The 17,644-nt window shown below is 37.7% G+C and overlaps 1 long non-coding RNA gene across 7 annotated transcripts in view; it reads right to left on the minus strand.

The window, feature by feature from the left end:
* Positions 1–8,124: 8,124 nt before the first annotated feature.
* Positions 8,125–17,644, minus strand: part of LOC119234138 (uncharacterized) — a 326,611-nt gene continuing 317,091 nt past the window's right edge. For 5 of the 7 annotated variants that reach the window (XR_008549921.1, XR_008549917.1, XR_008549918.1 and 2 more), the window contains one exon: positions 8,125–8,269. This is a non-coding gene — a long non-coding RNA (uncharacterized LOC119234138). Of the gene's footprint in view, positions 8,270–13,521; positions 13,542–17,183; positions 17,261–17,644 lie in introns of those variants that run through there. The other 2 variants (XR_008549916.1, XR_008549920.1) reach the window with 2 other exon arrangements.

Raw genomic sequence — 17,644 nt, forward strand, 5'->3', positions numbered from 1 at the left:
CTCAGCAAGCGGGACTGTGCGTGGAAAGGAACTATTGCAGCCACCACACCCCGTGAACGGGAGCTGTGGAGAACCCTGCAGGATTCGCCGCGGTGGTGAGCGAACGGCTCCGGGCGCCATTAGAGAAGAACAAAGACCCCGGGAGACGCGCACACAGCCCGGGCTGCCGGTAAGCTGGCGCGGATAGCGGCGCGCTCGGCGCGCTTGAAAAGCAAGTGCAGACCAGGATCGCGGCTGCCCAGGTCCCCGCGCCTGCGACCTAGGCTTGGGAGACGACCTAGGCTTGCGGGGAGGCGCGGAGGTCCTCACTGAGGTGAAGGTCCCTCCCTGAGTGAGCAGGAACCAGGCGCCCAGGCACGGGAGCGGTGCAAAAGGCGCCCTTCCCGCGCCACTGAACTGGGCTACAGCCCGCGTCCTGGAACTGAGGGCTTTGGAACTGAGACCCGGGGCACGAAATTAGGGGCGTGGGTTCCCCACGACGGTGGGGCACAAGGCAGACACAGCACCCCAAAGCCGTTGAGGTGTACCCTACCATCCCCGCTTTGCTCCCTGTCCCACGGCGTGGAAAATCAGCTCCCCAAGGGCTCTAGGAGAGATCTTTGGCGCCACCTAGCGACTTGTAGACAGCACAGGCTCCTGAAGGAGCTAGTGGCCAGCTGGGGAGTTAGCCCACACCCGGCCCCTTCCGAACAAGTAGTCTGAGCCCACAGGGAGAGCGAGCACCCACAGCCAGGGCAGACCAGGCACGCAGAAGAGTGTGCCTGACACCGGACGCGCAGGGAGTGTGTCCCACATCACCATTTTAGAACAGGGACATTTCTTCAGTAAAGACTACCTGCAGAAGGCTTCCTCAGGAGCCAGAGGTGAGCGGGGGAAGTTCGCCCACGCCAGACCCCCTCTGGCCTGCAGTCCAAGCCCAGAGGGGGAGCAGGAACCCACCGACGGGGCAGACCAGGCGCACAGGGGAGTGTGTCCCCACATCGACATTTTAGGACAGGGACCTTTCTCCAATAAAGACTGCTAGAAACTGACAGATGACTCCAGGAGGAACCAGAGGGGAGAAGAGAAGCCCACCCAAGATGCCGGCCAGTCCCAACAACACAGTGTCCCAACGCATACGGCAAATTAGAAAACAGACAGTAGGGAGGAGAAGAACCACACGCAACCTAGCAACTCTCCAGAGAAAAAGCACACCACAAAAAGAAAACCAGCCCCCAGATGGCAACGACAGTAACTTGGAAGAACTTCTGAGCCTTCCAGAAAGAGAATTTAAAATTGCCGTGATTAAAAAACTGACAGAAGTCATAAAGGAAAACAATGATAAGGGAAAAATAATCAACGATCAGAAGAATGAAATTGAGTCCCTAAAGAGGGAAGTAAAAGAAATGCAGGAGATCAAAGAATTAGTGGAAGAACTAAAGAATTCTGGGAAAAGCAATGAAAGCAGAATTGATGAAATGGAAGAACGAATAAGTGCTCTTGAAGACACAGAAATAAAAAGAACCAAAACAGAAAAGGAAAGAGAAGTACGAAGGAAAAAGAATGAAGAAAGACTTCGGGAACTATCTGACTCCATGAGGAAAGGAAATATAAGAGTTATAGGAATACCAGAAGGAGAGGAGAGAGAAGTAGGAACAGAGAAAATATTCAAAGAGATAATTGAAGAGAACTTCCCAAATGTGAAGAAGGAGCTGAAAATTGATATACAAGAAGCAAGAAGAACACCAAACTTCCACGACGAAAGAAAAATACAGCAAGACACATAATAGTAAAGCTCCCAAGAATCCAGGACAAGGAAAAAATAATGAAGTTGGCAAGAGGGAAGAAACAGATAACATTCAAAGGAAAGCCAATCAGGCTGACATCAGACTTCTCCGAAGAAACACTACGGGCAAGGAGAGAGTGGAGGGACATAGTCAACAGACTCCAAGAAAACAGATGCCAACCAAGAATACTCTATCCCGCAAAGCTCTCCTTCCTCTTTGAAGAAAGAATATGGACCTTCCCAGACAAACAGAAACTCCGGAATTTCATTGCAACTAAACCCCCACTCCAAAAAATACTACAAGGAGTCCTAAAGCCAGAACCTCAGAGGGACGAATAACAATGAAAGAAGGCCAAAAAAAAAAAAAGTTATTAAAAGAATAAATAAATAAAATCAAAGGAAAGACAAACACAATGGCAAATACAGATGTTAACATATCAATATTAACTCTAAATGTAAATGGACTAAACTCTTCAATAAAAAGACACAGAGTTGCAGCCTGGATTAAGAAACAAAACCCAACCTTTTGCTGTCTCCAGGAAACACATTTAGCTACAAAAGATAAAAATAGGCTCAAAGTCAAAGGATGGAAAACAATCCTACAAGCAAATGGGCCAAAAAAGAAAGCAGGAACAGCTATACTTATATCAGATAAAACAGATTTCAAACTCAAAAAGATAAAAAGAGACCCCAATGGTCACTACATTATGATCAAGGGGACAATACTTCAAGAAGAAATAACACTCATTAACATATACTCACCAAACGAAGGAGCACCAAAATATATCAGACAACTGTTGTCTTCTCTGAAAACAGACATCAGAGAAAACACATACGTAGTGGGAGACTTCAACACACCACTATCAACAATGGATAGATCAACAAGACAAAAAATAAGTAAAGAAACCAAAGCTCTAAATAAGGACCTAGAGCAATTGGGCTTAACAGACATCTATAGAACACTAAACCCCAAAAAAACGGAGTACACATTTTTCTCAAGCGCACATGGATCATTCTCCAGGATCGATCACATACTGGGGCACAAGACAAACATCAACAGATACACCAAGATTGAAATCATACCAACCATCTTTTCTGACCATGAAGGCATCAAACTAGAACTAAACCATAAAAATAAGGCAAGGAACTTTCCTACCTCATGGAGATTAAAAACCACACTACTGGAAGACCACTGGACTAATGAGGAGATCAAAGAAGAAATTAAAAAAATTTTTTGAATTGAACGACAAGGAGGACACCAATATCCTAAATGTATGGGATGCAGCAAAAGCAGTAATAAGAGGAAAATATATAGCAATAGAAGCTCACATCAAGAAACAAGAAAGAACTCAAAGAAACAACCTAATCTCGAAGCTCAAAGATCTAGAAAAAGAACAACAAAAAAACCCCAAAACCAGTAGAAGAAAAGAAATAATAAAAACCAAAGCAGAAATAAATGAAATTGAAACTAAAAAACAATCCAAAAGATCAATGAAACCAAGAGCTGGTTCTTTGAAAAAATCAATAAAATAGACAAACCCCTAGCCAGGCTCACAAAGGAAAAAGGGAGAAAGCACAAATAAACAGGATCATCAATGAAAGAGGAGAAATCACAACGGACACAGCAGAAATCAAAAGAATAATCAGTAACTACTATGAACAGTTATATGGAAATAAGTTCAATAATCTAGAGGAGATGGACAAATTCCTACAACTCTACAATCACCCAAAGCTAGATAAAGAAGAAATAGAACACCTAAACAGACCAATTACAATTAGCGAAATTGAAATGGTAATCAAAAACCTCCCCAAAAACAAAAGCCCAGGACCTGATGGATTTACAAATGAATTCTACCAAACATTCAGAGACGAATTAGTGCCTATCCTTCACAAACTCTTCCAAAAAATTGAGAAGGAAGGGACAATACCAAACACGTTCTATGAAGCCAACATTACACTAATACCAAAACCGAACAAGGACAACACTAAAAGGAAAACTACAGGCCAATCTCCCTAATGAACACTGATGCAAAAATCCTCAATAAAATTTTAGCCATCAGAATCCAACAATGTATCCATAAGATAATTCACCACGACCAAGTAGGATTCATTCCAGGGGCACAAGGATGGTTTAACATCCGAAAATCAATCAACGTTATCCAACACATCAACAAAGAAATATAAAACCATATGATAATATCAATAGATGCTGAGAAAGCTTTCGACAAAGTGCAACACCCATTCATGATAAAATCCCTTGAAATTCTTGGGATACAAGGAACATACCTCAACATCATAAAGGCCATCTATGACAAGCCAACAGCCAGCATCATTCTCAATGGTGAAAAGCTGAAAGCAATTCCATTAAGATCTGGAACAAGACAAGGATGTCCACTCTCACCACTGCTTTTCAATATAATACTGGAAGTCCTAGCCAGGGCAATAAGACAAGAGAAAGACATCCAAGGAATCCAAATAGGAAAAGAAGAAGTCAAACTATCACTATTTGCAGACGATATGATATTATACATAGAGAACCCCAAAAACTCCACAGAAAAGCTAATTCAGCTCATCAATCAGTTCAGTAAAGTGGCAGGATACAAAATCAACACGTAAAAGTCAGTAGCCTTCCTATACACAAACAATAAATCTGAAGAAGAAGAAATCAAAAAAACCATCCCTTTTGTTATTGAAACAAAAAAAATCAAATATTTGGGAATAAATCTAACAAAAGAGATAAAGGACCTATACAAAGAAAACTATAAAACACTGTTAAAAGAAATAGAAGAAGACACAAAGAAATGGAGAGACATCCCCTGCTCGTGGATTGGAAGAATAAACATTATTAAAATGGCCATCCTTCCAAAAGCAATATACAGATTCAATGCTATTCCAATCAAAATTTCAATGTCATTCTTCAAAGAAATAGAACAATTATTGATGAAATTCATATGGAATCACAAAAAAACCCCGAATAGCCAAAGCTCTCCTGAAAAAAAAGAAGGGAATTACACTCCCAGACTTCAAACTATACTACAAAGCCATAATCATCAAAACTGCATGGTATTGGAACAAGAACAGACATACAGACCAATGGAATCGAATAGAAAATCCAGAAATAAATCCACAGATTTATGGTCAACTAATCTTTGACAAAGGAGCAAAGACTATGCATTGGAGCAAAGAAAGTTTGTTCAATAAATGGTGCTGGGAAAACTGGGTCGCTACATGCAAAAGAATGAAGCTTGACCACTACCTCACACCATACACAAAAATCAACTCAAAATGGATTAAAGAACTAGACATAAGACCTGAAACCATAAAATATATAGAAGGAAATATAGGCGAAACACTACGTGATCTGCACATCAAAGACATCTTTACAGACACATCACCCAAAGCAGTGATAGTGAAGGCAAAGATAAACAGCTGGGACTACATCAAATTAAAGAGCTTCTGCACAGCAAAAGAGACAATAACAAAAACAAAGAGAAACCCCACCAACTGGGAGAACATTTTTGCACCCAACACTAATGATAAAGGACTGATCACAAAAATCTGCAAAGAGCTGATGAGACTCAGCAACAACAAAGAAAATAATCCAGTCAAAAAATGGGCAGAAGAGCTAAAAAGAAACTTCTCTGAAGAGGAAATGCAAATGGCCAACAGGCATATGAAAAAATGTTCAACATCACTTGCCATCAGGGAAATGCAAATCAAAACTACCATGAGATACCACACCAGTGAGAATGGCACATATTAAAAAAACTAGCAACAACAAATGCTGGCGAGGGTGTGGAGAAAAAGGAACTCTTCTGCACTGTTGGTGGGAGTGCAAACTGGTCCAACCACTGTGGAGAGCTGTGTGGAGATTTCTGGACCTACTAAACATAGAGCTTCCATATGATCCAGCAATTCCACTCCTAGGTATTTACCCAAAGGACACAGAAACATCAATTCCAAAGAACACCTGCACCCCTATGTTTATAGCAGCACTGTTTACAATAGCTAAGCTTTGGAAACAACCCAAATGCCCAAAAATAGATGACTGGATCAAGAAGATGTGGTACATATATACCATGTAATATTACTCAGCATTCAAAAAAGATAAACACATGCAATTTGCAGCAACATGGATGGCGCTGGAAGGGATCATGCTCAGCGAAATAAGCCAAAAAGAAAAAGAAAAATACCGGATGGTCTCACTCATAGCAGGAATCTAGAAAACTTAAATAAGGGACCAGGAAAATGAATAACTATAAGAAAGTGAAAATCAAAATCAACAAAAAACTATGAACCAGAGACACTTTTAGGGGGGCGGGGGCGGGAGGGGAGGGATTGGGGTCAGAATGGGGTGGCTGCAATTGTATGGGGAATATAACAATAAAATTATTAAAAAAAAAAAAAAAAAAAAGTTTTTTAAAGGAATGGAATGTATCACATTCATTTTCCTTTAATTTACTGTGTGGCATTTAGTAAATATTAAAAAAAAAAAATGTTGGAAGTGTCCAGCACAGGGGGAATTTTTCCACCCCTCTAGGTTCTTCTGGAGCTGATCCCATAATCAAAAACAGTTGGCAGAAGGCAAAAGGAATCTACATTGATGATGCAGATCCTGCCTTTAGTCATGGAGAAGAGTATTTAAATCCTGAACTAAGGAATGGAATAGGGACCCTGGCTGTCAAGGAAGGAGTGGGGAACTTCACATGATGTGGAGGGAATTTCTTCATGTTCATTCAACAAATAAAGTTGGGCTTCTCAGATAAAGAGTCCACTTCCACATATAATCCTACACCTGACTAATACGTCTCTAGAGAGTAAAAGAGACTGTCCTGTGGATTAGAAGGGCAAGAACTTCTCCTTACACTGTAGGGCCTTAATTTATCTCAACCCAAAATTCTCTGCATGCCAAAATGGGATATCCTAATTAAATAACTCTGGACATCTAGGGAAGGCCACCTCTGAGAATCTTGGCATGATCTGTTTTCAGAACCTTCAAAAGGTTGAAACTTGAATAAAAATAAGATGTCATGGTCTCTATTTACAAATTAAATGAAAATAGGGGAGATACAGGTACATGAAGAATGAAAGAAAAACATAATGCTTAACGTTTTTGTATTACCGGAACTTTAAATTTTCAAAACAATGTTTTTCAATGCGAACACCAATAGCTCTTGTATATATTGATGTATATACTGGAACAGTTTTGAGGTAGAACAGGAATTTAGCACATTTCAGAGCAAAGTGTCTGAAACCCTATTACTTTATTTCACACCATATAGCACTAGTTATAAGACTTCTATCTTATCTATTAATAACTAACAGGATGTTAAGGGGTCAGGCACTTTTGTTAAAACTCATTATCTCAATCTGTACATTCCTACTCCTTTTGTTAAGCTAAAGTTGTCAAAACCATTTCATGATCCCATCTGTGAGTCCCTGCCCCCTCAAACAAAGGAAATATTTATACTGCTAGTCTTAGGACCCAAGGCACTGAATCTGCTGGAACTCACTCTTGATTGTGTACTTTTACCAACAATAAAACTTAATTTCCAACTCACCTTTACTGATTTCCACATGAGTTCTTTCCTGAACAGAAATCAAGAAGCATGGGGTACCTAAGCATCCCTGGCCCCAATAGTGTGACAAAATGGTATGTGAGATACATTAGAACAAATATTTGAAACTAAATGATCTCACAAAAAGGAAATAGCTCTTCACTTAATAAAAAAAAAAGAATATTAAAAAAAAAACTCGTAAAATGCTCAACTATTAAAAGCTCTGCAATGGTCCCCAAAATTTAAAGAGGGAAGAAAACTGAAAGAACAGGATCTGCTTCTTTGTTGTAAAGAAGGGCTAGGAAAAAAGGCATCTTTATCATTCATGACAGGGAATAGACATTGTGAGCTACAGCACTGCAGGAACCATGTTTGCCTTCATTGGTGTGTTCCAGACATCAGCTGAAGTGCCTCAATCAATGTTTTTTGATTAATCATGCAGTGATTATCATGATTACTATCTACTGTTGTAGTATTATGTTATCTTATAATCTGGATGTCAATCTTGGCCTTTGTGAGCATACTTTAAAATGTTTTTTTTTAAAAACCCACCCCTCTCTGCAGTGCTGCTTTTGAAAGGTGAGCAAGGCTATCTGCACACACTTGAAATCTGAGAAAAGGATTCAAAATCTGATTCCTGAGAGTAAATGCAGTTTAATCTCTACTGTTGACTACATTGCTGGATAAAGAAGAGTTAATGATGGGTACCCCACCTTTGCATCTCTGCAGTGCATATTTTAGAAAGGAGAATAAATTGTTTATCTACTAAACTTGGTCTAACTATCATTGAGACTTTACCTTCAATGAGTACCTTGTATCTTCGGCCAAAAGAAAGCAGCAGAATAAAGGGTGTCAATTCTGTGTGGAAGTTTCAAGAGCCTGCATGCATCAGCATGCTTTTGTTTCTGTCTTCAATGTTTCCAAATGTCCAGGGAGCAGCCAAGTCCTGAATAAGAGCAAAACAATGGAATGATCAATTGTGAACAACATGAATCTGAGTAAAAAAATCTTTTAAAATGATATGCACATGGGCAGAAGAGGTAAAAAGAAACTTCTCCAAAGAGGAAATACAAATGGCCAACAGGCATATGAAAAAATGTTCAACATCACTTGTAATCAGGGAAATGCAAATCAAAACTACAATGCGATATTATCTTACACCAGTGAGAATGGCACATATTAAAAAAAACTAGCAACAACAAATGTTGGCGAGGATGTGGAGAAAAAGGAACTCTCCTGCACTGTTGGTGGGAGTGCAAACTGGTCCAACCACTATGGAAAGCTATGTGGAGATTCCTCAACCTACTAAAGATAGAGCTTCCATATGATCCAGCAATTCCATTCCTAGGTATTTACCCAAAGGACACAGAAACATCAATTCTAAAGAGCACCTGCACGCCTATGTTTATAGCAGCACAATTTACAGTAGCTAAGCTTTGGAAACAACCCAAATGCCCAAAATAGATGACTGGATCAAGAATATGTGGTACATATACACAATGGAATATTACTCAGCATTCAAAAAAGATAAACACATGCGATTTGCAGCAACATGGATGGAGCTGTAAGAGATCATGCTCAGCGAAATAAGCCAGAAAGAAAAAGAAAAATACTGGATGGTGTCACTCATAGCAGGAATCTAGAAAACCTAAATAAGGGACCAGGAAAAGAGAATAAGTATAAGAAAGAAAAAAATCAAAATCAACAAACAACTATGAACCAGAGACACACTATGGGGGGGGCAGGGAAAGGAGGGATTGAGGTCAAAATAAGGGGGTTGCAATTGTCTGGGGAATATAAAAATAAAATTAAAAAAATAAAAAATATAAAATGATATGCACAGAGCTTTCAGAGTTGTTTTTACTAACCCATAAACTAGCTGTGCAAACTGGCATAAGACTATGATAATATCTTGCAACGACAACAATTAAACACTGAAATTAAACTCAGGGCAAGTAAGATTCTATCACTGACGCTTCAAGGTAAATGTTTCTCTTGTATATAACAGTTTCAGTACTGGTTGATGAAGCTCCAGAGGTCTCTGGGGAATAAGTGGGATTAGAGGTGGGCTGGGAGAGTTTGTGAGGTGAAGGAAAATTGACCCAAGTCCATTGCAACCTTTCAGTGCTACTTCAATCAGCCCTCTTATCTGACCTCCATACATTGAGAATTCTATGTGAAATTTTAGTTAACTAAATTTGCTCCTATATACCCTACTTGAATATACCCTATTTGAAAGAAAACTGTCTGAACAGAAAGGGAATGGATTATTTTTTAAAAGTAAAAATTAAAGAGTAAGACTGTTTTATTGTGGGTCCAGCCTCTCGTCCACTAGGATAACCCTGCTGTACAGATGCAGACACCTTTGTTCATACGTGCTAATCATTACTATTGCTTAACTATAATGTATTTGAGCTTTTTAAGAGAAATTTTGTCCTGGAGATATCTGTCCTGAATAAGGGAAATAAATGTTAGACTCTCCTTTAAGTTACATTTCTTCCTGTACTTCAATGATATGTGACTTTACATTTCTCTTTATACGTTGAAGAAGAGCAAAATTTGCCACTCCCAAAATATGCCTCTATGGCACAAGGATTATTTTGAGCTGGATATTTTTAAGAAGTAGCAGACATAAGCTCTGAAAACCGGATGAAAGTTACCCTTATGTAAGAAACATTACATTTGTATCCGGAACCTCCATTTGTTAGTCTCCCTCTCTGCCCCAGGAAGTGGAGGATGACTAAATCACTAGAACTCTTGTGAATGGAGAAAGCAGCAACTTAAATCTGCATAACAGGCATGTCCTTATTTACTATATTTTGCTTATTATCTCCCATAACTGACTCCTTGATTCACTTCACTTCCTAACATCTTTTGTCTCTAGCTGAAGATGTTTAAGATAGAAGTTGGGTTATTTTATGGAGTTACTGTTTTCTGGGTTTCTCTTATGTAGACAGGAGATACTCATATTATTAAACTTTGTTCACTTTCCTCCTGTTAATCTGTGTTTTATTACAGGGGATATCTTAGCCAAGAAAGTTGAAGGATAGAGAAGATTACATTTCCCCCCTACACCATTAATGCTTTGTCATTTTACATTTATCTTTATACATTTGATTGATTTGTCATTTGGTCAGTATGTCAGTCTCTTGTGAATGTGGCTGATATGAGCCATTTCCACTAAGGTCATGCTCCTCCAAGCACATGTGAATATTATAAACTGATCCTAGAATTTATTACCATATCTCTGTATGCAACCCCGAGGTCCTGTCTGGGCAGGAAGCCAGACTATTCATACGACAAGCATCATCTCTACCTCACTGATCTCTACTTTAACATAAGGTAGACTTGTTTATTCTTTCTTTGTTAACATTTTCTCTACTTTCAACACAGTTAAAAGAATTGAGAAGCTTGCTAGCTCTGTTCTCACCAGAATATAAATTTCATCAGGAGAGTATCGGACTTTGAGAGTCTATTTTTTTTTTTCCTTAGAGTACTAAATCACCCTTTAGGAGAGATTTATGGCATTTTTGTGCCCTGAACTACTACTGGCACTTCCAAATGTTCTTAACCTTTCAGGAAAGTAAATTTAGCATCAAGAATATTGGATTCCTACTTCAGAAGTTTCAATTTTGCTAGGAATTTTATTAAAAGTAACATTTAAAATACTAAAAATGATATTTTCTACAATGTTATGCCTAATTTTTAAAAAAAATAATTTATTTTTACAAGCACTGGGTACAGTCAAGCATGGGAGGGTGAGAGAATTCACCAGAGCCAGAGCTGGGAACAGAACAGTCAGGCTGATGAAATACACTGCTGAGGGGAGCAGCTGGTGCGACAGGAGAGGTCTGTCGCGCCACGTGGGACACTCACCAGTGGCCAGGGATTGAACCTGTGCTGCAGAGGCTGCGGGCAGCTTCGCAGCCCAGTGCTCAACCGCTGCACCACCAGGGGAGGCCCGATGCTATGCCTAATATACCACAATTTTTTTTAAAGATTTATTCATCTACGTATACAAGAGCTGGGGGACAGGCCAGAGGCGTGGGATGTAAGAGGATTCACCAAGACAGTGGGGAACAGAACAGGCAGACTGAATGAAATACACTTCTGAGAGAAGCAGCGGGTGAGTCAGGAGTAGTCAGCTGTGCCATGTGGGTTGCTCCCTGGCCGGCCAGGGATCAAACTCGTGCTGCAGGGGCTGTGGATTGCTTCATAGTGCTGTGCTTAACCCCTTGCACCACCATAATTTTTAACACAATGATTCAGAACTAGAAAATGAGTCATAAAGGATGGTAAATAAATTCCAGCACTTTATGAGATGGGATTTTTCACAACACATTTCCAGCAATGTAGCTATTATATAGAAAAACATAATTATGTGACTACTCTTTTCATGTCTCTTTCAGGTAATTTTTCTAAAGATATTTCACATTGAAACCTAAATATCTCTGGCTAAGAATTACAACAAAAACTATAAATCAGATTGTCATAAATTGAAATTCATAATATCATTTAAAATTCTTTAAAGAGGGCAAACTAAATAACAGGCAGTTGATGTTCATAAAACAAAACAAAAACACAATAATTCTGATTTTTTCAAGAAGTTAGTATCATTCAGTTTAACCGCACAAAGACAAACAAAGCATACTCTTAGTGTGAAAGCTGTTTAATTCACGTGTGTGAAAGCTGTTTATTTCACGTGCAGAGAGAGAAAAGAGAAGAAAGGTTATTCTTAATAAAACTCTACAAAAAAAAAAAAAAAAACAAACTATTCTCTCATGGGAAAATGCCGGCCATAAGAAACTCTGCCCAAAGCATGGCATCTAAGATCTGAAAATTGCCACAATTTTAAGATACCCTCTGGGACAGGAGACACACTAAGTTCAAAATGTACCATATAATCCACCGCCAGGTGAAGATAATGGCTGTCATTATCTCTGCCAAGGACCAGGAACAGCCTCCCCACATGTCTCTCTGCTCTCTGTCTCTGTCTCCCTTACACACACACACACACACACACACACACACACACACGCACACACGCACGCACACACACATGTCTCTTTTCCAAGTGTCTTTCCCAAATGTTTAGCTTTCGTTTCACCCCAAATTATATAAACATATTCCTTCTCAGTTCCCCCTGTCAGCATGATACCTTGGGAATTGTAGTACAAGGTTGTTGTACATAAGTGGGGGTGGGGGGAAATGGTGCCTGTTCATTGGGCTTCTCCTCCTCACAGAGATACATCTGCTACAAGTCTAAGATATGCCTTACTATAATGTTTAAGAAAAATGCCTTTTGGTAAATTCTTATTGGTAGTGTAGGAGAGGTAGGGAAATATTACTGTACCCCTCTAGATTTTTCTCAAGCTGATTGAATAAACAAATGAAAAACAAAATAGGTTAGTTCAAGGGAAAAAAATCATACTTAATTTGTAGAGTGGAAAATCTATATAGACACACAGATTTCAGACTATGATTCAAAAATAGGGTACATATATTGACTAAGAACTGGGATAAGGTCTGGGACTTCAAGGGGAGAAGTGAGAGTATGTCACATGATGAAAAACAGATGCTCTGTAATTAGATATTTGCCCTACCATGTAGGTCTGTTTTTCAGATAGACAGATTATTTCTAGTAAAAACACTAATTCAAGGTAATATCCCTAGGTCATTGAACGAATGATAAGTTTCCTTGTGAGTCTGAAGCACCCCAGTGACATCAGTACAAGATAATCTGTATATCAAAATGACAGGTTTTAGGGAAGTCTGCACTGTATCTTTTGGGATACCTACCCTTCAATAGATTATATTTTTTGTGCGTCTTTGTTCTTTAAATTTTAGTCTTATTGACTTTCTTTTTTATCTTAAAAGCATATTGTAAAAATAAAAAATAATTTGGACACTTAAAAAAAGAAAGAAAGGGAATAGATTGTATAGGTTTTGGAGACCAAGGCTGAGAACAAAGGGTTTAATTTTTTTGGCTGAAAAAGCAGTTAGGGACACAGAAATGTGTACTTGATTGAAGTTTATTGGCTATTTACAGGACAGTTCATACATGAAGAAGTATGAAGAGGTACTCCTTCAGTTTTGAATTTTTATTGCTGGGCTTCTGGCCTCCAGGTAAGTACCTCCTCTGTGTCTGTGCCTCCCAACTCCAACTGGCCTTGGAGTTCAGTTCGAGGTGAGACTATAAGCCTCCTGGCACTGTATTTCTATAAAAAACAAGTTTTAGAGAAAAATTTAAATAAATTTTCTCCTTTTTTTGTGCTTTTAGGATTAAGACCATGTTAACTATTTGGCCTTGATTACATGGATTTAAATATTTCTCCAGCTGGGTATGTTTCAAAAGTGATAGTCTTTCCCTTAATTCATAGATCAGAGTTATTGGATATTATCTTAAAATAGACAATATAAAATAATGAAATTACTTGTTCAGGCATTTCCTGGACACAGCAGTTTTATTCTTTTATCTCTACCTTTTCAAATTGTCCGTTATTCAAAGAAGATGAGTTCTAAATGTTCCACCTAACATTTTGATATATTTTTTGTCAAATTTTCCAAGTTTACTACAGTTTTAAAAACTTTGGCTGTTAGCTATAATTTTGACTATAATTTTTTTGGGCAAAAAAATTTTTTTTATTTTATTTTTAAGATGCATCATAGTCAAGTTAAAAGATAGGCCACCAAATTATAATAAACACACAGACATAAATTCACAGATTTCACGCATACATTCAGGGATATAGTTCTCAAGGAATGTATAAAACTACAATCTGTATAAATTTTTCTTTAAACTTGTAAATTAGATCTATTTTCCCTTTCCATTGTTTTCAGTTTTTATGCATCTTTGTTTTATATAATTTGACTACACTTTGACTCTTGGAAATACAATTTCTTCTTTTTCTTATAGTGACATTCAGATTGACTTTATTCAATTACACCTCACTTAAAATAATAGGTTTTCATTTATTGATAGAAGAATAAGATTAACTTTGCAAACAAAATATAGCACTGTTTAGCAGTAGACTTCCATATATAAATTAGAAGCAGAACTGGCTCTTCACACAACTGACTGATAAGAATGAGGCTGCTATGCAATGCACTATATCCTCTACCTTTGAAAGAACATGAATGATTGCATTTGCAAGTCAATGAATAGAGTGACAAGTGAAATTCTTTGTTATTAATGTTCTGCTAGATGGTCATTTACCTTAAAGGAGAAAATTTTTAGGAAAATTGAAACAGTAAATTGAAATAGTAAAAATGACTATTTTGTCCAGAAGTTGGAAATAATATGTTTACTAGAGGAGCCTAGGGTTTTTTTTTTAAAAAAGTCATTTCCTCTCAATACAAAGAAAATTGAATACTCTAAATCATGCGTAGAAAGTGTATTTCCTTGTACATATAACAACCCTTTGGTAACTTAAAATTTTTACTTAGTTACCTATATTTAACAAGCATTAATAAACATGAGCTGGCTGTGGAGTTCCCTATTTTTTTCATCAGCATTGGTGCAAAAATTGATTCCAGAATCTTTTGTTCAGAAAAATTATAGAGGTGGGTAATGTCCCCTATGTGTGTGACAGGTGGAGAGAAAAAATAGTTGCTTTCTCCTCAAACATTTACAGCCTTTATATATGATGTTTACAAAATATACTTTTATCATCATATATATTGGGTCCCAATATAAATTTTAACAGATTAAAATTCTGTAGAATTTTTTAATATATCAAGCTTGGAACATTTATCGCTTCTTAGTAAAACATCATGGAGTCTTGGAAAAAGACATGATTAATATAAACATTTTGGTACATTCAACAGAAAAAATAAACTATGCTCTTAAAAATACAATTTTTTCTCTTTTACATGCCTTCAATACTGCTAAAATTTTATTCTTTCAAGCATTAAAATGTTATAAAGGTGGTTTGAATAACGGTAATTCCCACAATGTTAAAAATGTATATTAAGTCCCTCCTACTTACAAGGCTATTTACTTTGACATTGGCCTAGGCAATATGTGCATGTATAAAAATATAGAACATCTTGTAAATGATTTTTTAAATCAAAATTCAGTGAAAAAAAGCCAGTTACACAAAGACAAGTATTGCATGATTCCACTTTTGAGAGCTCCCTAAAATCATTAAATTCATAGAATCAAAAAGTGGAATGGGGGTTGGCAGGGACTGAGAGGAGGGGGAAAGATGAACTGTGCCAGAAGAATCTCCATAAAATTTTCAGGTTTCCTCCCGACTTAATGACAAGTGGAGCTGAACAGCCAGGTAAGACACAGAAGAGTTGGAGGAGACACAGGAGGAGAGACACATGGAGCAGAGAGACGTGTGGAAAGACAGAACTGCTTGCTTCTCATCTTTGAACTTGTACCAGGGACTTGAGGATCATGGAAAGAGACATGTGGAGTCAAGACATGAATGAGAGACACATGAGGCAGTTCACAATGGCAGACTTTATCTTGATTTGTACTTTCATCCTAGACTTGCCTGGTGCCTTCTGCCCTTTCCTATGGTTCCCCTGCCAGAAAGTACCTTAAACTATGGCAAACTTTTGGCCTTAGCAACCCACTATAGGCCAACCCTGTTCTGTTGGGCATACCAAAAGGAATGGGTAACTTTGATTGTTTTATTGGGAAACCATAATCCTTTCTGCTCTTCCCTCTCTTTGCAAATCATTTTATTGTCAATCTTTCACACTATGAGTATGCTTTGTCTTTATGTGGTGGATGGACAACCTCTTTAGAATGTGCAAGTTTCAGGGCCCCAGGATGCTCCTCAGTCTGCTCACTAACGGACTTACTAATCAAAAAGCATAAAGCTTTAGTTAGGCACAATGAGTAAGTTTGTAGATCTGTATAAAACTGGACTTACTGTCAACAATACTGCCCTTTACACAATAAACTGTTAAGAAAGATCTCTTAAGTGTTCTTCCTTAATCCCAGAAGAAAAAAATTTGAAATGAAAAAAACTTTCAAAAGCGAACCCTATTGCAAAATATTAATAAGATTTTAATAAGATTAAACATTTCTATTCAATGAAACACTGCACATTAGTAGTAAGATTAAAAAATTAAGAAGATATTCATAATGACTAAACTTAAGCCTTATTAATACTCAGGATATATAAAGCTTTCTGCAAATCAAGGAAAATATTACAAACACTTTAGAGAAGAATAGGTAAATGATATACATAGGCAATTTATGAAAGGAAAACTTTCAACAAAAATTACATATTTTTTTAGAAGAATTTTTATTCAAACATGTGAATTAAATTAAATGATATGGGACTCCCTGGTGGTCAAAGGGGTTAAGGCACAACCTATGAAGCTATCTGCAGCCACTGCAGCACGAGTTCAATCCCCAGTGGCCAGGGAGCTACCCACAAGGTGCCGCAGACCTCTCCTGTCTTGCCCACTGCTCCCCTCATCAGTGTATTTCAGTCAGTCTGCCTGTTCTGTTCCTCACCCTGTCTCTGGTGGATCCTCTCACACACCCCCACCTCTGGCCTGTTCCCCAGATCTTGTATGCATAAATAAATCTTTAAAAAAAATAAAATGATATAACACTTCATACCTATCAGACCAGCACAAATTAGAAACTAAAATATATAATTGTAGGTGGATAATAGGAATAAGGTACCCCAATGAATTGCTGACCTAGGGAGTCAGCAATTGCTATTTATAATATAGCAATACTGTTACTGGGTATATTCAAAAATAAGCCCTACAATGTTCCAAAGGGAGTATGTACATATTATTCACTGAATATTGTCTGTCATACAGGGATTTGGAGACCATATAATTTTCAATCATTAGAGATTGGATAAAATGTGGTGGATACATACCATCAACTTTTATCCAGCAGTTAACAGATGAGTTATATAGATATACGCAAAACAGTATGTTTTAAAACCAGATTGACCTATGAAACAAAAATGGTGAGATATAAAAAAAATCATGGAATTGTCCACATGCTTATATAACAGAAATGGACATTTTAAAGCAAATGTGGAAATGAAGAGTATACATAAATAGCACAAAACAATGGTTGCAAATTTTAATGGGAGAACTAAATGTAATAGATGTGAATAAAGGGAATTTGATGAGATTCAAAGGAGGCCAACAATGATAAAGAGACATAGCTGAATAATATATGTATATGTGCATGTAAATAATAAAACCATTTGAACTTGCAACAAATCTGTAATAGAGAAACTTAGACATGTGTATTCACTACCATATGTGCCTTCTTTTTTTTTTTTTTCCAAAGATTTATTTATTTATTTATTTATACAAGCACTGGGCA

This window comes from Talpa occidentalis, unplaced genomic scaffold (genome assembly GCF_014898055.3).
Source record: "Talpa occidentalis isolate TD23 unplaced genomic scaffold, MPIMG_talOcc4v2.1 talOcc4.8, whole genome shotgun sequence".
NCBI lineage: Eukaryota > Metazoa > Chordata > Mammalia > Eulipotyphla > Talpidae > Talpa > Talpa occidentalis.